At 37.5% G+C, this 26,742-nt stretch overlaps 1 protein-coding gene across 3 annotated transcripts in view; it reads right to left on the bottom strand.

The window, feature by feature from the left end:
• The window catches only part of GMDS (GDP-mannose 4,6-dehydratase), a 622,466-nt gene that overhangs the window by 476,929 nt on the left and 118,795 nt on the right, over window positions 1–26,742 (bottom strand). The gene's annotated exons all lie outside the window — the stretch shown is intronic.

The raw sequence follows: 26,742 nt of genomic DNA, 5'->3' as shown, positions 1-26,742 counted from the left end.
CATAGTGGAAAGGAGGAAGATGAGTACTTTCGTGGGAGAAGGCTTTCTAGGCACTGGTGGGAGTTGGCTTCTAACTCAGGGGTTCTGGAAAGTTCAGCAACAAAAGACTTTTGGGGGAGGGGGATAAACACAATCAGATTTGTGTTATTATCACTGAATATGTATGCATACACACACACACAAACTTTAAATAAAAGAAGGATGTTTATTTTTTACAAAATAGAAAGAATGCATCTTAAATCATGCAGTTAATCCCTACATTAAGATGAAGGTATCTGACTAAACACAGAGATTCTCGACTGGCTTTTAAGAACTCTTGTAAAAATTTCTAGATAAGGGAGAGTGTCATTTAAACTAAAATATTTCATGTGCCAGGTTTAGGGAAAGGGAGTATGAGAGTCTTCTAATAAAACTATTAAGAGACCAAAAGGTGAGAAATCACTGTTCTAGAGATACTATAAAAAAGCTACCAGCCTTGCTCAAAATATGAGTTGGATAGACATTTTGCAGTAAAACCTGTTAACTGCCCACCTGCTTTCAGCCTGGGTAGGTCCCCTCCATCCTATCCAGACTTAAACATAAAAATGGGAGGCTCCAACTACTGGATATTTGTGTACTCAAAAGTAGCTGGGGATATTTGGTTTCTTCACTTTGAAAAAGTTTACAATATCCCTCTGAGCTTCAAAAGTTCCTACCAGACATTCCAGGAAAAAGAAAAGTGAAGCAAGTCTTATTATTGTCATTAGTTGGCTTAAAGCTGGAATTGGAGACACCCTATGGGTCCTGAAAATGACAGGACTGCCAAAAGAGTGTTTACTACATTAATGCAGAGTCACACATAAATTCAGGCAGGATGACAAGGCAAGGTATACAAGGGACACATTTTGTGGTTCATTAAAACCACCAGCAGATTTTCTTCTGACTCGACATAAATATTCTGTTTTATAGACTTATGTAGAGAAGAGAAATTGTTTAACATATTCCTTTTCCTCTCAATCTTATGATTTACACACAATTACACAGTTTTTAAATACCCAACATGCAAACTAAATCAGATAAGAGGGCTGAACAATTCAGACTAGAACAGACCAACAGAAATGTAAGAATAATGAGTAATGTTACAAATCAATCAATGAGAAAACAGCTTAATAGAAAAAGCATTTACAATAAGAGGAATAATTTTACAGTAGTCTGGAAAGCCCTACAAAATATGAAGTTTTGTTTTGGTGCTGGTGTTAGTGTTGTCATTTTGAAGCAGGCAACACTATACTTTTCACCTTTCATAATTCCTCTTTGGAATAAAAATTTAAAACGCTTTGTGTTCTACCATGGCTACATACAATGTTTCAAAAAAAAAAAAAAAAGGCAGAGGTGAAAGTGCTAGAGATCCATGGGGGCTGGGAGGGCTGTGATTATTCAGAAAGCTGATGTGAAACAGACCTGATCGGGCCTGAACCCTGTCAATAAGGTCTTGTTCTTCTCACCCAGGGCCCTTCTCAAACTTTCCAACCACACTGGAACATTCTGAACCAGCAGGGCACTCACTTCCTCCTGACTTCCTTGCCAGGTCTCTCAAGTGATAGGGCCTGGGCTGCACAATGAGTGGGAAATGGAGCAGAGCAAAGGCTCTTGGTCTCTGGCCTAGGCAGCCCAGCTGGCCTCCCCTTGTCCTCTTCCCAGGACCCTGAGGGGACTCCACAGGGAGACACAGTATCTAAACAGGCAGGCGTCAGCCAAGCCAACAAGATCATTTTTTCTGCCTCCTCTAGAAGAACAGGGTTGTTGGAGAAGGCTTCAATCAGACTAATGACTGAAATGTCATGGCAACTGAGAACCTATGACCAACATTAAAAATTCTGATTCTTAATCCCCCAGAAAACAAGGAACTAAATGAACTAAATTTCCAACTCACTTGCTATGAACACAATTAATTTGGTACAAATTCCAGCCTGGGTTCAATCCTTGTTATAGAAAACTTTTTAATTGGAGAGACAATGTCCCATTTGTGACTCTTTTACACTTAATTTTGCACAAATTAAGGTAATTAAGGGTTTCCATTTTGTATTAAATGCTATACAGATCTGAGTAATCACCATGGCTATAACATTTTCAAGACACAAAAACATTTCTATCTTATTCTTGCAAGAACTCAGCATGGAAAGCAAGAGCCACTACATCTTAGGTAAATGAAGCATGTGAAGATAGCCATTTTGCCTAATATCACACTACAGAGGCAAAGCCAGGACTAGAATCCAAATCTCCTGTAATTTTGACCTAGAAAACAACCTTCTTCCTCACCCTCCTACACCTGGGATCTACGAAAACATGTCAAAACCTAACAAAATAATGAAAGACCATAATGGGTTTACTTTTAAATCAAATTAATTTAGTCATTTTCCATTACACAGTGCTTTATGGATTAATCAGTGCTTCTAGTTTGATTAAGTAAACTAATTTTAGAACATTCCAGAGCTCAGAGGAAGGAGACCATACACAGCACCTGAGATTTCTCAGGTTTTGTTTGGGTGTATGCTCCACACAGGAAACAGTATAATGTTGTTTGAAGATGGACTTGGATTGGCTGTGGATGTATTTACTGTTTGGGGCTCTAGAGCCAAGGAGGCGGGGCCAATGACCAAGGACCAAAAGTGCCAGATTTAGGTGTGCCTGATGCCTATAGTCCCTATACTTGGGTATCTCTGGTTTTTTACCTTTCATGGAGTATTCAGAAATATTTTAGATAAACACCCATAAAAATAAAGAGTAATTGCAAAAATTAATCCAATCCTATCTTGTTTTTAAATTTTTTTTAATGTTCATTTTTGTGAGAGACAGAGAGACAGACAGAACATGAGTGGGGGGAAGGGCAGAAAGATGGAGACACAGAATCCGAAGCAGGCTCCAGGCTCTGAGCTGTCAGCACAGAGCCCAACGCAGGATTCCAAAGTTGGATGAGCCAAAGTCAGATGCTTAACCAGCTGAGCCACCCCGGCGCCTCTAATTCAATCCTATTTTGACTGTAGCATTAAAATTCCCTAAAATTTCACAACTATAAAAAGCTGAAGGAAGTAAAGAAAGCTAACCCCTTCTCCCAATGGCCACCGAAGGCTATATTAAGCACCGACTGATCCTCTAATCTAGCCCACATCCAAGCACGTATGTGCCAGGCAGTCTACCTTCCTACAGAGGAGACTAGCATTTCTCTTTTCTCTTCAAACATGGATGCACTTATAGTACAGAAGAACAAATGAAAAGGACACTTTCTTGTATGCAATTTGAGAAGCGGTTCCTCTGAACTGCATGCTAAATTATACTGTGAGTTTCTGCCTAAGAACCAATTGGCAGCTTCTTTGAACAGAATAAGTAGTATTGGGCTAAAGAATTCATGCCACTAACACATGAACTTCTTTGTTTAGACCATCTCAAGCATTAGGAAATAGAATATCCCTTCTGGAAGGAGAGAGAACACCAATTTATGCTGCCCTTTATGTTCTTTAATTCTACAAATTCTAATTACACTAAAATAAGCATCTTTTCAGCTAATAGCAATTACAATATCAAAGTAATCTGTACCTCCCCATAAAAGAAATGCAAACAGCTCAATGATTAATGGAAGATGCAGTTTAGAATTAGAATGAAAACTTCCAATGGGAAGATTAGCCACATAATACGAAGAATGCAGAAGCAGAATATACTTGAAAAGTATTTTTACTTGGCTCATGTTTGTAACACAAATCACTGCATAAAATCTTTGTCAAACTCACAGAATTCAAAAGACCATAGGGATTAATTAATCCAACTCTCTCATTTTACAGGTCAGGAAATTGAGATTCAAAACAGTTAAATGTTTAATGTAGAGTCACACAGTACGGAAGCAGCAAAATCTACACGCAAAAAATAGAAAGAAAGAAAAAAAAAACAGTCTTCAACTCCCAGGCCTCAGAATTTTTCACTAAAAACTACTGCAAAAAAATGTAGGGGCACCTGGGTGACTCAGTCAGTTAAGCATCCAACTCTTGATTTCAGCTCAGGTAATGACCTCATGGTTGTGAGATTGAACCCTGCTTCCAGCTCTGTGCTGACAGCGTGGAGTCGGCTTGGGATTCTTTCTCTCTCTCTCTCTCTCTCTCTCTCTCTCTCTCTGCCCCTCCCCCACTCACACGTGTGTGTGTGTGTGTGTGTGTGTGTGTGTGTGTGTGTGTGTGTGTCACAAAAAAATCTAAAAAGAAGAGAATGGACTAATGTCTACAGTTGAGAACCAAGTAAAATACACTAATGCACTTCCAAGTGAAGAACAAGAATACAGCCAACAATTATCAGTGGAGTGAAAACTAACAGTGGTAGACAGGAAACGAGGATATTATCAATATTTAAAACATAAATAATTCCCAATTCCCATAGTCTTTTATTTTTTTTAAACATTTATTTATTTATTTTTGAGAGAGAATACAAGCTGGGGAGGGGCAGAGAGAGAAAAAGAGAGAGAGATACAGGATCTTGGGCAGGCTCTCAGCTCTGAGATGTCAGCTCAGAGCCTCATGTGGGGCTTGAACTCACGGACCGCGAGATCATAACCTGAGCCCAAGCCAACCTGAGCTACCCAAGTAGTCTTTCAAAATTAACAATTATTTCCCCATAAAAGCCACTGCCACAGAAAAACAGACTTTCACTTTTTGTGATTTACTTCCTGTTAGAGAGGAGCACTGTAATCTAGAAACGCTATCAACAAACTCTGAACAATAAAAAATTTATTGTGCCCAGCAGCTAAGATATTCTTCCTGTAACCACCCATTCCCTCTGACTATTTGCCAGGGAAAGAGCCCTTCAAACAGGTGTGAAGTGCTTACACATACACCTCATACATATATATACATATACAGCAGCTCTGTTGCCAAACACAAGACTTTCCAGTAAACCATCATGAACTAGGTTAAAAGCAACATTTTAAAAAGCCAGATATCTCCAATAATCCTACATATGACTGTAATGTTAAGTCTTGTGTCCATGGTAAATTTTTTAAAAAAGATTTGCTGAAGAAAAAATATCACAAAGAAAAAAAATGACCTAAAAGGTTAATTTTACAAACATTTTTTTTCCAATTTGACAGGTTAAAAATGATGTTTTTCTTTTCATTTTTTGGCTAGTACTAAGACTGAAGAGTTTTTTGTTTGTGATCATATATACTATTTCTTCTAGGAACTATCTATTCTTATTTTTTCTATTTTTTATCCACTTTTCTAGTAGGCTGTATTTTGCCAATTGATTTGTTCTTGTTAGTATCTAGAACACATATAAAATTAATTTTCCTCTCTAATATAAGCTACTCAAAAAAGTATTTTGAAACAGAGTAACTGATTTGCAGTGATAGAACTCCCATAATTAGCTGGTTTAAAATACATGTTCTTTTCAAATTGCAAATGATTGTTGCACGTTCTTGGTTTAATGACCAAAGAAGAATGCAAACACCAAAATATGAATTCCAGCTAAATTTGCACAACCCAGCATTTGTAATATTGTTAACTTCAACATAGTAAAATAAATTTCTGTAATTAGACAAATGCTTTAAGGAAAATGGGATTAAAGGGTTAACAAAAGAAGGTAGAAAGGAAACAATTATTAATAAGGTATAGAAAGACAATTTTTAACTACATAATTAGAATTACAACACACACACACACACACACACACACACACACACACACACACACACACATAGTCCCAGAAATGTTTTAAAAAGCCTCGAAAGGAAATATAAAGGCATTTTTTAACAGCCTAAAGTGTGTTTGGGTGTACATAATACGTAGACACATCAAGAATGAGCCAAACTTTCATCTCTACATGAATATAAGTATGCCCAAAGAATACTGTATCCCACTGACTAGCTTTCCTTTTTTTAATGGGTAAGCTCCTTTAGTTTGAACCTCTGTGTTTTTCTCTCTCCCACTCTCCTATTCTTCACTAATGCTGAAGTTTTATCCTTCAGAGATTAAAAAAAAAAGTCTTCACATGACTTACTATTACTACAAATAATATTAATAACAATAGTAAGTGCTTATATACCACTTAGATAAGATATGCAAGACATGCACTAAATGTTTTACATTCATTAACTTTTAAATATTCACAATAACCCTATGTAGTTGGCACTATTATTATCCCCATTTTACAAATAAGCAAACTGAGGTGAGCTGAGACCAAGTAACCTGCCCAAGATGTCAGTAAACAGAAAAAGAATTTGAAATATATATGTAATCTACACACACACACACACACACACACACACACACACACACACACATATGTAATGAATTATTTATGACAATTTGTTTTACTAACAGGATCAATTACCCCATAATGATGGACAGATGTTTTAACATAAAATTTGGTCACTAAACAATTTATTAACAATATGAACTGTCCCAGATTAGTGAATATCAAACATCCACTTGGGCCATAGGTGTTATGGAATAAAGGACAGGAAGGAAATAAGAGATTTAGTCCATGCCCTATTGCTCTGAGAAGTATCTGGGAAGCCAGGCATTTCCTGACCTAGATAGGATTATGCTCCAACACTGGCTCAGACCTCCACATTTCACATATATCAGCAAACACACACGTGGACAGATTGAGAACAGTAACCAGGTAACCTGTGCAGCTAATCAAAATGTTCTGCTATCAGTGAACACCAGTAGATGCATGAGTCATAGACAGAGGGTGGCAAGGCTGTACAGATAAAAGAAAAGCTATGAAATACTACCATATTGACCTCTTCTATACTGGATGGCAGACTTCCCTGGAGAAATAAATCATCACACTTGAGCATGAAATCAAGGTTGGGGGGGGAGGAAATACAAGAAACATATCCCTGTCAAAATCCTTTTAAATATCTACCTAACTGGCCATTCAGTGCTGGTGTGAATTAACTCCTTTCAAGTTTAGAACAATATACTAACTGAAAGTTTTTATAACTCAGCATTCCAAATACATTGATAAAGATTTGGATAGATCTGTAGGGAAGTTAATAATAAATCACCAGTAAACTTCATGCTTAAATAATAACTTCTTTGTAGTAAATATATATATACAGATTCTGAAAACAGAGTTCCTCTCTTTCCTTTTCCCTTTCTCATTATCTCTCAAAGTGACAGTCTATACAATTAAAGCCTGTTTCTTTGCAAAGTATACGCTTATGTAGTTCTATTCATCCAAGTGATTTATACAGGAAAGGATTTTTTACAGGTACTCAAAACTAAAACAGTGCTATACTTTGTCCAGTGTTCAAGTCCATGCTTAATGAAAAACTTTAAATTTCTTTGTACTGAAAAGAGAAGAATTATGAAATTTTAGTATTTACCTGATTTATTAACACTTCCTTATACATTTCTTTTTATAATTTGTGTCCTGGCTAAGGGAGGAAGACGAAACAAATGTCCTTTTGTTTACAGCTTTAAAAAGGTCATAAATAACAAAAGAATACACATATATTGATGTCTCTATCTTTCCCCATCTTACTGCAAATTCATTTAACAGGTTGTTACTAAAATGTCACTGTTGGCAACAAGCAGAGTTTAACTATTTACAAATGTTCTTTTAACCTAATTTCTTTCAGGGTTAAGTTATTGGCACAATCTAGTTAAGACTGTTTCTAAAATATATACTATGACAGAAATGTCACTTACAGGCTCCCTGATGCATTTCAGACCTGCTCTGCAACCATGGAATATCCATCACCCTGGAGATATTGTAAATCACTGAAGAAAGATACAAAATATGAACTGTGATGTACTGTGATTTACATAACTTGAAATCACTGAAACAGATAAAATTCAAGCATATGTACCCAGGTATAAATGGAGAAATTTGTAAGCATCTACCCCGAAAGCTGCATATCATAAAACTAATAAAGCCAACTAACTTTAAGAGCCAGAGGACAAAGAACAAAGTATTGTAGGAATGACCGTAAATCACAGAGGTCCTACCATGAACAATGTTGATTCCCCTGGATTGTCCGGTCTGTGGGTAGGTTCAGTCCATTCAGTTTGTGGGCTAGGAAATCTCTCCATTTACTTGTTAAGTTGTGCTAATATTGTGCTTTGGGTTCTACCACCCAAAGAAGTTATTAAAAACCATTTGGGGGGGAGGGGGAATCACATATTTAAAAATATGTGCCTCCACTGTGCTTGCAACTCTCTCTCCAGTGTCACTGCCTTTTAGGCTACACAATCTAGGTGTGTTTCTAGATATTTCAGCCCTAACATAGAAACAGAGGGGATAAGGGGCAACTGGGTGGCACAATTGGTTATGCGTCTGACTTTGGCTCAGGTCATGATCTTACAGTTTGTGGGTTCGAGCCCCACATTGGGCTCTGTGCTGACAGCTCGGAGGCCGGAGTCTGCTTCCTATTCTGTATCTCCCTCTCTCTCTGCCCCTTTCCTGCTTGCACTCTCCTTCTGTCTCTCAAAAATAATAAATAAATGTTCGAAATAAATTTTTAAAAAAACAGAGGGATAAAAGGAACGCTGTGAGATACTGAGATGACAGTTTGAATTTCTTCAGCACTTACGCTTTAAGTCGTTTTTATCCTGTTGTTTTGCTTTCTCTTACTAACAGCAGTGGAGCTTAGTTCTTATTCAACCCTACAATTTTTAAAATCTTGACTTAATACGACAAAAAACATTATCAAAATTGCACTCGAATGAAGACCAGAGTTTTGTAAGGGCACACAGGGGCAAGAGTAGGAGGAGGAGTGGAAATTCTCTAGGTGAAAATCAACTCCCCACCTTGCTTACAGCAGCACCAAACTCCAACTTCCCAACATTTCCAGAGTCTTAGACTGAAAACCAGGTGTCTCTAGTTCAGTCTTACCTGATCAGATGCACCTTTTGGTCTAATCTTATAATACTTAAATGTCTAACTATTGATTTGTTTCCCAGCTAGTCTCTCACCTAATGTTTATGACTTTGGGGGTATTTGACTATATTTTATAGATTTAGGTTGTACATTTGAAACAATTGAGAGGCTTTTTTTGTACCACAACTCTATGCTTAAAAATCCCATAAGCAATCACGTTTTAATTGATGTGGTTAACTCAACCTTATGTTGTGTTATGTTTTTCAAGATATGTATTATTATTTCTATCAAAATAATAATAATGTATATTTCTAGGATTCCTATGGTTGCTAAGCACTCTAAGATATTTTTCCCACTTATATCTCTCACACCATCCTAGTAATGCAACTGATATTATCCCCCTCTTTTTCCTGATTAGAAAACTGAGGTTCAGAAAGCTTAAATCCCAGGGTACCTGGGTGGCTCAGCTGGTTAAGCATCCAACTCTTGATTTCTGCTCAAGTCATGATCTCATGGTTCATGGGACCTTGCCCTATGTCAGGTGCTGCTTGGGATTCTCTCTCTCTCTCTCTCTCTCTCTCTCTGCGCCTTCCCCCGCCTCTCTCTCTTTCTCTCAATAAATAAACATTAAAAAAAAAATAATAAAGCTTAAATCCCTTGTTCAAGGTCACAGAGCTAGTTAGAGAACATGGCAGAATATGAAACCAATTTGTCTAATCCTAACTACAGTGTTATTTCCTGAATAATTCTACTTCAATCAAAATAAAAGTGTTTCAACAAAAACAAGATTCTAATAATGTCAGTTTTTTTAAAGGTTTTCAATGTATATAAAAATATATATAAAAACTCAAAGCTTACTGAAATACAATTTTCAAAGTAAGTACCAATTACTTTTGCAATAATCCATGATTATGAATGTTTAAATAACTCCCTTTCAAGTATACTAAACAAAATATTCGTGTGTGTGTGTGTGTGTGTGTGTGTGTGTGTGTGATTGTATGCATGCACATGTTCACAGACTCAAAGAGATTTCTATGCCATTATCCTGAAGATGAAAAAAAAAAAAAAAACCACAGGTCCATACATGGAATATTAAAAGCAGATCCTAGGGCAATCAATCCACTGTCCTTTAAAAAAGGACTACACGGTATGACATGGCAAATAAAAATAAGGATAAGATGGGGCACCTGGGTGGCTCAGTCAGCTAGGTATCAGAGTCTTGATTTCAGCGCAGGTCATGATCTCATGGTTCATGAGCTTGAGCCCCATGTAGGGCTCTGTGTGCTGACAGCACAGAACCTACTTGGGATTCTCTCTCTCCCTCTTTTACTGCCCCTCCCCTGCTCATGCTGTGCTCTGTCTCTCTCTCTCTCTCAAAATAAATATATAAACCTAAAAATAAGAAGGATAAGATATATTTCTTATCCCTAAGGCATTTATAATCTAGTGAGAGGACAAGGAATCAATACAACACAACAATATATCATCATCATCATATTAGCGATCATATTAATGCTAACATTCATTCACTGTATACCTATGATGGGTTAGGCCAGCAATATATTCTGAGCCATATGTGTAACTTTAAATTTTCTAGTAGCCAAATTTTAAAAAGTTCAAAATAGGCAAAACTTAATTTTAAAAAATTTATTTAACCCAATATATCCAGAATGTTATATCAATACATTAAGAGAAAATTATTAATGAGATGTTATACATTCTTTTTTGTATTAAATTTTTCAAAATCTGTTATTTGACACAACACATCTCAATTCAAACTTAAATTTTCTTCAGAAGCACTTGATCTGTATCTAGATTTCATAAAATTGAACAACTGGTCATATCAAATCTTCTGAAAATTTAATACCAAAAAAAAAAAAATTTCCCTTTTAATAACCATTATATACACTGGTACAACTGATTCAGTTTGTTTTGTTTTGTTTTGCTTTGTTTTAAGAAAAACTGATTTGACTTTGGAGCAAAAGGCTATCAGTTTAAAATCCGTATCTGTTCAAGTTAACTCAGTCTTAAGTATTAACACTGAATCCAAATGAGTATTTGCATACATCGGAAAGCAACTCTCATAGTGTTCTTCCAATTTCTTTCTGGTTTTTATAGCCAGTTTATGTAATCCTATTAAGAGTTTAAATCTTCTACATATTGATTCATGTTAGAAAAACGTATAACTTCATTATTTATTTGTATTATAAAGATTTTCAATTTCAACATGAATTCTCACACCTCCCTAGCTAGGTCAAAAATAAACTTTTCCTTTCCTTACAGCTTCAAATTTAACTCATTCATAAGCAGTGTGGTAAAACTGAGAAAACATAAATCACACTGCCATGTTTTCTTTATAATTATCTGGCAAGCATCCCTTTCATTTCAAGAAAGAAAAGAAAATCTTATATTGGAGTAAATATTTCAGCAATCTTTGTAAAACTCATTCATGACTCCACCAATGAATGCTGGCCAAGAGCGCAAGATCACAGCCTTGTCTGTTATTTCCTTCAACAGGTCTATGAACTGGCAATGATTCATATATTTGAATGTATAGATTGAAAAATTTTAACCAGTTATCTATGACACATTTTAAGTTTATTTATTTATTTTTGAGAGAGACAGAAAGAGACCACAAGCTGGGGAGGGACAGAGAGCAAGGGGGAGAGAGAGAGAGAATCCCAGGCAGGCTCCATGCTGTCAGCACAGAGCCCCACGTGGGGCTCAATCTCACCAATTGTGAGACCATGACCTGAGCCAAAATCAAGAGTTGAACGTTTAACCAACTGAACCACCCAGGTGCCCCTATGACACTTTTTAGAGTCTGCTTCAGAATATAGTGAAAAGAAGCAATAAAAGAAATATTAGTCTCTTATTTTAAAATTCATAAATGCAGATATTTCACCTAACATAGCTGAAGTGATAGAAACCTGTTGAATAGAAATTAATTTTTTTTATATCCATCTGAAATTCTTCTCTGACATACAGAACATTCAAAAATATCTATGCTACAAATTTGGTATTTCTCACTATAAATTTATATCATTTCTTTGTAAATTTTTAAATCCTTTGAGAAAAAGGATATCTAAAGTAGTAACTAGGCAGTGACCCTGCAGCTTGTTGAAAGATAAAGAAAAGCACTTGAAATTTTTCAAATTTCAAATAATCTTTGATAGTTAGAAAGACCTTGTATTCTATAGGCAACTGGTGATTTAATTGAATATCATTAAAATTGTGTATATACATTGTTGTATTTTCTCATAATTTTCTAATAAAACTTCAGTAACAAATAACTTATTTTCCCACCTCTCCAACTAAAATTGTTTTCCTCTTTTGTGCATTAATCTAAGCCATTTTATAAGTGTCTGAAGTGACAAGCGCTCATCCTACCAAAATTTTAAATGTACTGGATATTTAATTCAGATTTCAGGCAACTAAATGCATTAATTCTTTTTTGATCATCATTGAGAGGAAACTTCTAATCAAATCTTAATCTCTTAATATTACCCAGTTTATTTTCCTTAAATTTTTTAACACAACAGTTTTTCTGTTTTGCTCTGGCAGAGCAAATTGCAAATTAATCACAGAATTTCCAGTCTCTCTATGTCTTCATTGCTCTGATCATAGTACTAGTTTCTATGTCTGCACTCAATTCTGCAGCAGTAAATGCCTTTGATTTGAATTCTAAAATTGGTTTATACGATTTTAATTGGAAAAATTACATTTTAATTAAAATTATAAACATTTCAATTTAATTACCAATGATGAGGTACATGTATCACTAAGTCCTGCTGTCTGAATAAAATACTCAAATAAATGCAATACAATGTTAGATAGAACACAGAAAAAAAATCATTCCAAGTGAATAAATTAGGTGACATCAACAAAATCAGTGGTGTGTTTAAGTGTGAAATACACCAGTTAAACTGAAATGTAATCCTAACCAAAACAAGAGAGTTGTGTTTAACAAAAATCTATTTTATATCGCTTCCATTTAAAAAATTCATTTCCTCAGTCCTATTATCCACATCCTAATTGTTCAATAGCCACATATGGCTTATGGCTACAATTTTGGACAGTGTAGTGATAAGCTGTGTTTTCAGCAGTTTACATTTATTAACTTATGTAATTCCCAAAACAACTCCTTAAAGCATTTACTCTAATTATCCCCCATTACAGACAATGAAACTTAGGCAGAAGCAATTAAGTAACTTACCCAAAATCATACAGCTATTAACCGGGGAAGGGAGGCTGGGATTTAGACCCAGACAGTCTGACTCCAGAGATTCTTGCCCACTATCCCACACTGTTCAAAGTTCAACAAAGGCACAGAGTTTAATGAGAGATGACACAAGAGTGCAAGGTGTTTTAAAAATATAAACCAAACTACTTAGCAATTAGAAGTAGGGAGCGAAGACAGATAGGAAGGCATTGTGAAAAGGAGAAAAGATGAGCTTCAAGATAAATATTTGATGAAAAGGAAAACCAATTTGGCGTAAGAAGGAGTGGCTAAGAAGTGTGTCCTAAATGGATAAAAGATGATCAACTGTGGTAGGTAAATAATGGCCCCCCAAAGCATAGCCCCGTCCTAATGATTGCATTGTATGAATGTTGTTATCTTATATCAAAACAGTCTTTGCAAATGTGATCAAGATCTTGAAATGTGGAGATTATTTTGGATAGCCCTAAATCCAGTTGCAAGCATCCCTCTAAGAGGGAAGCACAGAGAGATTTCACAGACAGAAGATGAGGAGGCCGTGTGACCACAGAAACAGACCGAAGTGATGCAGCCACAAGTCAAGGAATGCTAGCAGCCGCCAGAAGCCAGAAGAGCAAGGAATTGATTCTCTTCTAGAACCTCAAGAGGGAGCATAGCCCTACCCACACCTAATTTTGGATTTCTGGCCTCCAAAACTGTGAGAGGATAAATCTGTTGTTTTAGGCCACCCAGTCTGCAATTTGCTGCAGCAGCCCTAGGAAGTTACTTCAGGACTTCTCAAAACCTTCAGCAAATGTACCTTGTGAATGAGCAAGAGGGGAAACTTGGAAGAGGTGTTTCCCAATTTTTTAATGACAGAATCCCTACTGCCTCTGAAGGAGGGATGGTGGTGAAAGAGAGAGATCCTGTTCACCTCTGGCAAGCCCAGTGTTCTACTAACAAGGTCTAGGAAATGCTGACCCAAAACACATTCTGGAAGGGATATAATTTAGCCAAGTTAAGTCTGAACTATATTCAAACAACAATACAAAAAAATTAAAGGTTTTTGAGAAATGTTATAAAAAGCCAACTCTTAAGGGTGAGGAAATTATGAAGCTGGGTTCCAGGTGACTTCCAAGTGGTAGAATCCATGGCTTTGGGGGACAGAACATGTAACCAGTTGAGCTAACCATCTCAGTTTACAATACAGTAACTTATGAAGGACAATAACCAACTCCAGTAGCTTCAGAAGGTGATAAATGAGAATGGCATTAAAGAACAAAAGAACAGAGAATAATAACAAAGGGAGAAGGAAAATAGTGGTAACTTCTGGTAACTAAAGGGCTAAAATAAAACTACGAAGGGGTCAGTAAAAGCCAAAAATTAAATACTCAAGGAGAGTAGGATCAGGCAAGTTCCTGATTGATTTGGATATTCTTGCAGAGATTAGACGGCTAGTTATTATACTGCTGTAGGAGAAAATCCACAAGGGTAGGAAGTTGGTCCACAAAACCAATAAGGTTCCTTCAAGTCTAAGAGTCTATGCCCCAAACTGGCCACAGACCTTTTTGTCATATCCACATGTGATGTCCATCCACATGGAATAAATAACTGAGTTGAGTGTCCGACTCTTGATTTTGGCTCAGGTCATCATCCCAAGGTCATGGGATCGAGCCCCACATCGAGCTTAAGATTCTCTCTCTCCCTCTGCCCCCTCCCCTGTTTGCGCTCCCTCTCTCTCTCTCTCTCCCTCCCCCCCCCTCAAAAATTTTAAAAATATGTTGTGTTAAGCTTGGGGTGAAATTCAAAACATTTCATAATCTATTGTAGTGTATGCACTAACCCACCAAAATGCTTGTCAGCTTATGTACCTAACAGGTGGGTATTCACCAGATGAATTTCAGTCTTCATAAAACTGTTGACAGTGACCTACAGTTGAACATGGATTTTGAGCAAGCAAGAATATAGAGGTTAGAGGGAAAAATTAACACCACTTAAAACCTGCTTATTTGAATTGACAATAGGTCCCTAAGCTTAGGAAACCACAGGATGGAAGGGAAGGATGACCAGGTAGGTTGGAAACCACTCTCTATATACCGGACATCTGACCACAAACTGCTAGCAGCTGCACTCATGGCCCAGCAGCCACACACTTGGCACCACAGCCTCTAAAGTGTCCTCTTGGCACCTTCTGCAAACACTACTTACATGCCAGGAAGTCTGGGTTTAGTTTTGGTTCCATTCTCTGTCTCTGTCTCCCTCTCCCTTCTTTTCCCCTACCCCCCACCCAGCATAAATGTGGGTTCCACTGGTTTCAGGCTAATAACATCCACTCAGCAGCAACTGTCTAATAGGTACACACCCAACAATGGGCACTTGTATTTTCTTATGAGGTGGAAGTAAATTATGGCACTTGAACAAAGACCTTACTATCTAAATTTTACTGCATGTTTACTACAAGCCAGTTTCAATTTTATGTTTTCATCTCTAGGCTCTAAGACAAAGGAGAGAGAAAGTTCATTTTCATATTTGAAGTAGTTATTTTCTAAACATATAACAATATCAGGCTAAAAATAGGACCTGTTGCAGGCTGAATGGTGTCCCCCTAAAAATTCACATATGAAAGTCCTACACCCCCACGAGTTCAAAATGTGACCTTATTTGGAAAAAAAGTCACTGCAGATGAAATTAGTTAAGATGAGGTCACACCAGAGTAGGGTGGGCCCTAATCTGACAGTGTTCTTATAAAAAGGGGAATCTTGGACGGAGACGCACACAAGGAAAACATCATGCGAAAATGAAGGCAGAGGACTGGGGTGATGCTTACACAAACCAACGGATGCCATATATGTCAAGAAACAATCAAAAGTAAAGGGAAAGGCCTGAACCAGATTCTCCCTCATATCCCTCAGAAGGAACCAACCTTGCTGACACCTTGATCTTGGACTGCCAACTTCCAGAACTGCCAGAGAACAAACGTCTGTTGTTTAAATCATTCCACCTATGGTACTTTGTTAAAACAGCCCTAGGAAACCAATACAGGACTCAAAAGTATTAAGGAGTGCAAACCAAAGGTCATGCAGGGCCAGGGGGAAAGGGTCAGAGGAAAGTTTCTGCTCTTTGCACTTCTAGTCGACTGTCAGGAACTATGAGGTTCAAAGCCAAGCCAGTCCTCCCTCCAGTGTGCTGCCCACCAGCCACACTGGCCTTCCTTGGGCTCCATAAGCTGTACTTCCTGAGCTTCACACAGGCTGCTCCCTCTTCCTCAACTCTCCTGACTACCCTGCCCCCACTGTCCACTTATTAGGACTCCCATAATCGTAGATGTCGGTTCAACCATTGTTTCTTCAGAAAATCCTTCCTGCTATGTTCCACCGTGACTGAATCAGATCTCCTACCTGTCAGAAACACTCAAAGCACACAGTTCTTTGCTTCATATCTCATCATAGGTCAGTGACAATGGATTATGTGCCTTCCCCACTGGACTGCAGGATCCATGAGGACAGGACCACAATCGCTTTGCTCATCATGACCCAGAACACTGATAGGTAGTTGGCACACAACACCTATCCGCTCAATAAAGTAAAATTCAATGTGCTTGAGTTTCTAATCTCACAGGTCTTCATCTCAAGCAGACATACCAATGTCCTGTCTACAACTTCTATATCAAAAGCTGTCTTATCAATCAGCTTGGACTCACACCCCACACTGCCAATGGAGATGCACTACGGGCTCTACTTCCTCAGCACTGCGTGAGCTCTCCCCCAGGGTGCCTCTCAGGTTCTCAGCTGCCATCCACTTCTCCCAGCACATGGTGCACTGCCTTGATCCTCCCACCCCCAATACCTAAGCCATCACACACCCAGCACACCACGGTAAATGGGCTGTGCTACTCCTACAACTCAACTACTTTCCAATGAAACTTAAGCAGAAATCCAATACATAAAAGCATAAAACTATACACAAAACTATCTGGTTTCAAGGTCAGGAGCTCTGTGGAGATGTGGAAGAGGAAAGAGTCCCTCCCATACACTTTGCCTCCCACTCCTCTTTGTGTCACACCCTTTACCTCCATCCTACCTTGAGGCACCTCAAGGCAGCCACAGGCTCTTCAAAACACAGTTTAGAAACCACCAGCCCTTCTGATTAAACTTAAAGTTTCTAATTAAGAAGCTCCAGTAAAGCTCTCAATGAACTATCACTTCCATTCCCAAAAGTCTAACCAAATAAAAGTACACACTTTTAATGTGGGCATTTCATATCCTGGCTTCAATCTTCCTTGCATTACGTATTTTTTCATTCATTGATTCACTCATTCATTCATTCATGTGTCAAGTATTTATTGATGTTCTAGAAGGAGGGTTACAGAGACGATCTTTGCCCTTCAAGAGATGAAAATATGGTAGATGAGAGAGCTGTGTCTATCAAAACATGTAATAATAATAACAGTAATAATAAAAATAATGGGCAATATTTATCATGGGGCAGAACTGGTAGAAATATTCTATAAGCATTAGCCTTCTGAATAACACTAAAGGTAGGGTCTATTAATCCAATTTTAGGAATGAGGAAACAGGGTTCTTAAGAAGATGAAGTTAGGTCATACAGCTAGAAAGAAGCAAAGTATAAATTAAAGATCAGATGTTTTGGGGCACCTGCGTGGTTCAGTCAGTTAAGCATCTAACTTCGGCTCAGGTCATGATCTCGTGGTTCATGAGTTCAAGCCCCATGCCAGGCTCTGTGCTGACAGCTCAGAACCTGGATCCTGCTTCGGATTCTGTGTCTCCCTCTCTCTCTACCCCTCCCCCACTTGCTCGCTGTCTCTCTCTCTCTTTCTCAAAAATAAACATTAAGGAAAATGTTTTTTTAAAAAAATCAGATGTTTTGACTATATTGAAAAGATATCTGCACCCCCATGTCCATAGCAACATTATTTATAACAGCCATGATATGGAAACAACCTAAGTGTCCCCTGACAGATGAATGGGTAAAAAAGTTGATACATACACACACACACACATACACACACACACACACACACACATATATATATATATGTATATATATATATGAATATTATTCAACTATAGAGAGGAGGAAACCCTGCCATTTGTGACCACACAAATGGACTTTGAGAGTATTGTGCTAAGTGAAATTAATCAAACAGAAAGGTACATATTGTATGATCTCAGTTATCTGTGAAATCTTAAAAAAAAAAAAAAAACTTCATTATGAAAGAAATCAAATTTGTGGTTACCAGAGGCAGGCATTAGGGGATTGGATAATGTTGGTCAAAAGGTTCAATTATAAGAGAAATAAGTACTAGGGATATAATGTACAACATAGTGACTATAGTTAATATAGTTAATACTGCCATATGGTATATATGAAAGTTGTTAAGAAAGTAAATTCTAAGACTTCTCATACCAAGCGCAAAAAACATTTTTGTGTGTTTGTGTATGTATATATATTATATCTCAATAAAATGGGGGAAAATATGTTTTGTAACCTTTCATGTGATGGTCAGTAGATACAGCCACAGGAAAGGCTCAGGAAAAAAGTTTATTATATTCACAAGTCCTAGAAACAAGAAGGCACAGCATACCACGTAAAGCCATAATGGAGAAACCTCAGGGTAGTCAAGAGGCAGAAAGCAAAAGCAAGGGAAAAGCCAAGGTCAGAGCCTTCTTTATCAGGGTCTCCCAGGGAAAGGCAAGACAGGACAGGGCAGTTTCACTTTGGTAGTCTGAATAATTTTGACAGGCTTTAACTATCGGAGTGGCCCCCAGATGCCTGACAGCTAGCCCCAGGATGAGGTAGAAGGAAGAAGAATATTGTATCCTGGAGTGTAAGGGCCCAGACAGAGGACGTGTGGCTCTAGATTGGTTAGTTTGGTATCAAAGACATGCTTCCAGCTGGGGCCTTTGCTATCTCTATTGGCTGGCCCCAGAAAGATTTTTAAGGTAATGAAACATCAGAACGTACAGAAAATTTTAAATATGAACAAACACCAAATTATGTGACTTCAAATCTTCCAACTCCTGTGACTGCTGCGTCCTCAATATGGCAATTATGTGACACTAGGACCAGAGACAAAGTACAGGCCCTAGAAAGAAACATGATGACATACAGAAAAGGTTAGGAAAAGATCCACAGAGAAGGCAGTGCTTAAAGTGGGTAGTAAAGGACAAGTAGGAACTTACAAGAGGGTAAGAATGGAAGACAGGCTTTCTAATAAAAGGGACTAACCCATGATAAGGCAAACTAGAAAATCCAGTCAGCTAAAAGTGCCTGGCTGTTACTGGAGCCAGGGTCCTGAGAGAGCACAGCAGGGTAAGGGTAGAGATGAGGGCAAGGACCTAGTCTAAAGGGCTACTAGCATCAGGGCAAGAATCCTCAATTTTCAATTAGGGATATAATGATAAGAAATCGAATAGATACGCATTTTAGTTCAACTTCTCGAAAGTTTATTACGTACAATTATAGTCTAAGCACATATAGAGCAGAAAAGTTTAATGCCCAGAATATATCAATAAGTCCTAAATATCATATTTAAAAAGACAATCCAATAAAAATACTGGCAAATGCACAAACTGATATATTATAGGAGAAGAAACACAGGAGCACCTGGGTAGCTCAGTCAGTTAAGCATAGGACTCTTGATTCTGGCTCAGGTCATGATCTCATGTTTTATGGGATGGAGCCCTGCATCAGGTTCTCTGCTGACAGCACTTGGCTACCTCTCTCTCTCTCTCTCTTTCTCAAAATAAATAAATAAACATTTAAAGACAAAAGAAACACAAATTGCCAGTAATCACATGAAAAAATGCTCAGTCTTCATTAGTAATCAGAGAAATGCAAATTAAAACCACAATGAGAGAACAATCTACACCCACTAGATTAGCCAAAGTTTAAAAATTTACTAAAATCAATTATTAGCAAAAATATGTTATGAAGACATATTTGTGTACACTCCTGGTGGAAGTAAAACCCTTTACAAGATAGCAGTCAATTATATTCCAATGTTGAAATTGCTCACCCTAGAGAGACTCCTGTTCATGACACATAAAAAATCTTCACAGAAGCATTATTTGTAAAAGCAAGAAATGGAAACAATTCAGATGATCAGTAACAGGAAAACTGATGATTATGGTATACTCAGAAAAGTGAGTATTCACAGTAATGGAAATGAATCAAGTATATTTACCCACCTCAAAGTTGATAAATCTTATAAACAATGTTGAATGAAAAATATATACAATATATAGCATGACATACTTTTTAGAAATTAAAAAATACACAAAACTAAACAATATAGTAATTAGCAACTATTCTTGTATGATAAAACTATAAAGAAAAGCAAGAGATTAGGCAAATGTCATGATACTGGTTACCCCTGGAGCTTTACAGGAAAGAACAGATAGAGAGCTTTCATCAGGATTCCACTATTTTTTAAGTTAGGTGGTAGATTAATCTGGGCTTTCATTTCCTTACTACACTTCGTAAATTATCAAGATATTATGTATTCATATATCAAGTATTCCCTAATTAAAAATGGCACCTGGGTGGCTCAGTCGGTTAAGCATCCAACTTCAGCTCAGGTCATGATCTCATGGCTCATGAGTTCGAGCCCTGCGTCAGGGTCTGTGCTGACAGCTCAGAGCCTGGAGCCTTCTTCATATTCTGTGTCCCACTCTCTCTCTTCCTCTCTCCCACTTATGCTCTGTCTCTCTCTCCCTCTCTCTCTCCAAGAATAAACACACATTAAAAAAAATTTTTAATACTAAATAAATAAATAAGTACATGGCATAGAACAGGTCCTTAATAAACTATAAAGATTATTTCTTAAAATGGAAGAGAGCTAATGGAAAGAGATGGATGAACAAACAAAGGGGAAGAATAACTGGCATGTGGAGGAAGGGAATAGGCTCAAGAGCAAGTAGAGAAGGTCTGGTCTAAACAGGAAGCACAATGGCTCCCCAAAGCTGGAGAGAAGGATGGATGCAGATGGAGATAATTTAGTATTGGAAAGAGAAGGATGTTTCGGGAGCTAAAAAGCAAGGTTATTTGCTAAGGGAGATCAAGTTGCCTCAGGAACCTAGAGAAAGAGACTAAACAGAATACTTAGAGAAGTAGAAGAAGACTGATCAACATAAGATGACTACTGAGTGCCCAAAAGAGATCAGACACTTACGAAGAAAGAGTGATACCATATACTTATTTGGGCTTTTGTTGTGTTTTGTTTTGTTTTGTGTTTCCAAGAACACTGTCATTTCAGCATAAACACAGGAAAGAAAAGAATGGTCAAATTTATTTGGGGTTGAAAGTTTGCAGAGAGGCAAAAAAGAAAGACAAGGACCAAGGAGTTAAGAGTACCACTATTCCAAGAATAATTAAAGTAACTGGCCATTGGATTTAGACCTGGAAGGAACAGAAGTGAAGCCCCAACATGATAATAACCTAGGAGAAAAAGGAATACTTGAAAGCACAGAAACTTTGATTAGACTTGAGAACAGTAATAAGAGGGAATAGTGTAGATGAGGCCAGGGCATCTCAGAATAAAGGCTTCCATGGACAGGTTAAGAAGGGCACATAGTTATTTGGCCAGAGATACAAGTATCTGCACACATCACCATGCCACCTTCCACCTATCCAGAGCATGCACAGCATTAGTGCCCACTGGACACATACCTCTTTCCACAGAGTTCTACATAGTCACTACCAATTCACAGGTACTGTCACTTGACCTAAAACCTGCCTTTAGTCCCTGAAGTAATTACTAAGGTTTTCTCCCAACTTTTAATCTTGAGAATTTTCAGATCTGCATGAAAGTTAATGAAATTGTACAGTAAACGTTAATCTTTCACTTAGATTTACCAATTAACAATTTTACATATTTGTTCTATCTCCCTCCATATTTTACACACACACACACACACACACACACACACACACACACACACAATTTTTGTTGTTGGGTGGAAAACCATTTGAAAGTAAGGTATAGACATAATGGTACTTCACTCTTAATGACACTTCTTTGGCATGAAACTTGAAGGATTTTCTCCTATGTGACCTCAGTGCCATTAGTATAGTCAATATTCAAGCTTCTTAGTTGGCCTCTAAATGTTTCTATAAGTCTTTATTTTTTAATCCAAGATCCAGTTATAGTCTTTGCATTGCATATAGTTGTTACATCAGTAAATTTTACACCTGTATAAAAGGCAGTAGTGAAGAGAACTGACTGAAAGCCAGAGGCAGACAAATCAGAAAATAACTATACGAGTTCAGAAAAAGATGGTTATGTTCCTAAATGAGGGTGGTGGTAAGGAAAATGTAACAGGTGAGCAAAGTAAACAGTTACAAGGCAGAAGAAAGGAGAGTCAAATTGACTGGAAGAATAGTAAATATTAGGTGGGCTGGAGGCATTCTGAGTTTTAGGCAATAATACTCAAATGAACATGTCCAGCAGGCAAACTATGGTCATATAACACTGGAATTTGATTAAGTTACAAAATCTTTAATGGCCCTTGTGGCTCTCAAGAGCTAGGACTCTATAATAGTATCAGAAAAAGCAGGCTTCATGGCTCTTTCAAGTATGTGACTATAATTAACATCTTCCCTTGCTTTTACATTCTTGCACACTCAAACCAGCTTCTTAACCACCTCCACAAGGAAAAAAAAAAAACCTGTCTTTATAATATGAGTGTTTAAATTTTTTTCTTGTTTCTTCAACTAGACAGTACGTTCCTGCAAGGATATAAATATTTATTTATTTTTGAGAGCGAGGGAGAGAATGTGTGTGCACGCACTCATGAGAGCAGGGGAGGGACAGAGAGAGAGGGAGACAGGATCCGAAGAAGGCTCTGGGCTGACAGCAACAGCCCAATGTGGGGCTTGAACTCATGAACCACAAGATCATGACCTGAGCTAAAGGCGTCCCCCGGCAGGGATATAAAAAAGCATTCATCTGTTTTCCTCAGAGTGCCTTCTACCACAGTGCTGTTCATACGATAATACAGTATACACTATTCATACAATATTGGTTAATTTTTTTTTTTTTTTTCAAAATGTAGTCTAGAGGTGTCTGGGTGTCTCAGTTGGTTAAGTGTCTGACTTCAACTCAGGTCATGATCTCACAGTTCATGGGTTCAAGCCCTGTATCAGGCTCTGTGCTGACAGCTCAGAGCCTGGAGTCTGCTTCGGATTCTGTGTCTCCCTCTCTCTCTCTCTCCTGCCCCTCCTCCGTTCGCACTCCATCTCTCTCTCTAAAATAAAATAAACATTTAAAAAAAATTTTTAATATGGTCTATATCTAGGAAGAGGGCTAACTGTCAGGTGGAATCTGTCAAGAAAGCCCTCCCAAAGGTGAATTTGGGTCCAAACCTTTAAAGATGTAAAGGAACTTAATTAGTAGAGAAATGAGATATTCTTGGTAGAGGGTTGAAGAATGAAGGAGGAAGTCACTGGTAGAACTGGTATCCATTAACTGAACTAAAGGACCAAAAGGCAAAAAATAATAAGTCCCATTTTGACTTATGCTTATTCAGTTAATTATTAAATTTAGAATGCCTATCTATATTCTTTCAATGTGTTATTAGAGTCAAAAATCGTATTTTGGAATTAACAGAAAAACAAGACATTCAAAAAATTCTTTAGTTTTGACGAAACCTAAAAAAAAAAATTACCAGTTGGCCAAACTGCAAAAGTAATGCTCTGAAACAAATCATGAAGATAATCAAAAGAGTAATCCTTTGACCTCTGATACAGCAGACCCTGCCAAGATTAGAAAACCAATCACGCGCGCGCGCGCGCACACACACACACGCACACACACACACACACACACACACACACACACGTTCAGAGCCCTTAATTTCAGTGGCACATGACATTGGTTGCTAGCCTGGAAGAGATGCATGAGATGCTGAACCCAATGTTTTCAATGACTTAATCCAAAAGTATTAAGATATTTTGATAATATTCCAAAATGGGGAGGAAAGACCTAGACATCAGACTCTTATAACTTTGAAGCCCTAGAATTAATTATCTTAAGTCTGGCAACAAAACATTGAAAACCTCTGCATTCGCAGGTAATCACTCTGGAGTCACCTACATTTATCAAGTTATCCATCCCCTTGCCACAAAGATGCATGCCATCACTATCTATCTAGTGATATTATCAATAATCTCATACTCTTCACAGAGATTCAATTCTTAATGAGATCCTTATAAAGATCATGCTATAAAACACAGAACTTTTCTCTACAATTTTCAAAAAATTATAAAGATGTAACCAAGCCTTAGTAAATCTTCAGAGAAATTCCCCTGAGCATACTAGATAATTCAGCAACTTAGAAACTAAAAGTAGTTACATTTCATGCATAATGAAATAGATGTGTTGCTGACAAGACGTCTTAACAAAATATTTATGTATTGACTCACATTTGAAATATGTTAGTAGTAGTCCCTGTTTAAAAGAATCCTGTGTAAAAGCATCTGTAAAGGTTGTTATAAATTAGACATTTTCAAACTGGGGCACCCATACCATGGAACTAAGCCCCTGTTTTGGTCCAGTGTTTTGAAACACATTTTTACTATTCCTGGAAGCACTTGCACATTTTTGTCAGATGTTGAGTGAGCAACAGGGTAAATAACATTTCAAAAGCATTTTTAGAGCAGTAAAACCTTAAGTTCCTAGCTAAAGGGGCTGATCCAAAATAAATTAAACGCTGGTGTGACTAAGCCGAGTGTGGTAAATTCTGATTTGTAGTGTGAAAACCTCCAGTTAATAGATCTATTCAGTGACTCAACATGCACTTCGAAGTCATAAGTAGGGCAGCAGAGTATAAATACAAGACTTAAAAGCATCCTCCAGGTCCATGTTCACATCTAAGAAGTTGGTAGTTGAAAGCAGGGTTTCTCAAAGACCTGCTGTCACACTCTGGCGTGCTATATCAGTTTTGTGAAAAAGGTAGAGTTTAGGGAGCTGTGCTTCACAGGAACCCAAAGCTGACTAAGTCCATGGGAGCAATGTTTGTGGGTGTGTAGAAATACAGTGGAAGAGAAGGTAAGAAATTATTCTTGTGTGTTACACTGGAGGTACTGCTGGCACACTGGGCTCCCAAAGCACCACTGAAACAGTTATGAATCGTAAAATTAGACTCAGAGAGGGCCATACAGATCAATTAAATCTAATTACTTCACCAGTGAGGAAACCAAGACCTTAATAATGTAAAATATAGAAAAGCTTTAGAAAACAATACTGTTCTTTTGCTTGCCCAAGGTTTCTGAGACAGTTTAAGGAGGTAACCTGACTTTATCTAGAGTAATTAACAGAGAAAAGGTAGGTAATTATTTTAAATTGGGAAATACCACTGAAGAGCCAGCCAGCGGCTGGGTTTAAAGAGGTAATTAGTTTATTCATTCATTCATTGAAACGGATGTTGAGGACAAGATGTGTTACCTTTTTATTTATTAACCAAACTGCTACCAAGTATTGGGTCATTTATGTGTTTCCTTCTGTTTGGAAAACTAATAGGTGGACAACATAATCACCACAAAACTCCAACAAAGAGACACATACAATGAACATGCACATAAGGTGTGTACCACAAAATGGCTTTTTCAGTCACCTGAATTTAGGTCCATTAAAAAAAACAGGCAGTGCAGAGTAGAGCAGCTGTCCCAACACAGGCAGAAATGGAGCTGAAAATATTCCCACGCCAGTTCTCCTGAATCCCGTCTATTTTATGCTCTTGCGTGGATTCAAGGAAACAGAACTACTATTTAAAAGTACATTTACAAAGAAGCCTTTAAAAAGCGTCAAAATAAATTACTTTGAAGTGTTTTTCACCAATACGCCTCCAGCTTTCCCTTCTTTTCCTATTTGCTGTTCCACAGAACTCAACTGTGACTATATTTAACTGACTTTACAAGCTGTGGGGAGATTGAGTACACAAGGCAGGTCCCAACTGGAGCTGTGTGCATTAACTAGGAACCAAGGTTTTTTGGTTTGGGAGTTTTCTTTTACACCCCCCCCCCTTTTTTAAGTGTCTTAAAATTACCTTATATCCTGCAAACAAGAAAAAAACACTTAGAAGAACCTCTTCTCAGTTTGCTATGTAGATTGAGTCCTGAAATTTATTTTTTTATTAATAACAAGATGTTCAACACAAACACTGCCACAACACAGTATTCTTCATTAAAAGTTTATATTTTATTATTTCTGCCAGAAAATGCTCATTCCATCTAGTCCATATTATTAGGGAAGAATAAGTACTTCTCAAAAGATTTTCTTTTAGAAACAGGTATATAAAGATAAACAGCATTAGGAACTACCTAGGATGACAACGAAATCAAGACTTCCCACAGAGGAAAAGTAAATTAATAATTTCACTGAGCTGGATCCCTCTGGCTGTACAGTCTACTTCCCCCAACAACATAAATGATCTCCACAGAATTCTAGAGATAGATTCCAGCATGCAGCTGGCTTTACCAATTATTCTGCTGTCCTATGGGAAAATCATTTACTGCTTTTGGCTTTAATTTTCTCATCTGTAAAATTAAAACTGGAACTTTAAAATAATCTCTGAAATTATTTCCACCTATAAGAAGTTTCAGATTAGCAATTCACAATAATTGGAACTAAATCATATTCCAAAGACTGACTTTCTGCAAAGTTGGTAGCTATT

Source organism: Panthera tigris, chromosome B2, assembly GCF_018350195.1.
Source record: "Panthera tigris isolate Pti1 chromosome B2, P.tigris_Pti1_mat1.1, whole genome shotgun sequence".
Classification (NCBI taxonomy): Eukaryota; Metazoa; Chordata; class Mammalia; order Carnivora; family Felidae; genus Panthera; species Panthera tigris.
The sequence above is the reverse complement of the archived record's forward strand: the minus strand, read 5'-3'. Positions and strand labels throughout refer to the sequence as shown.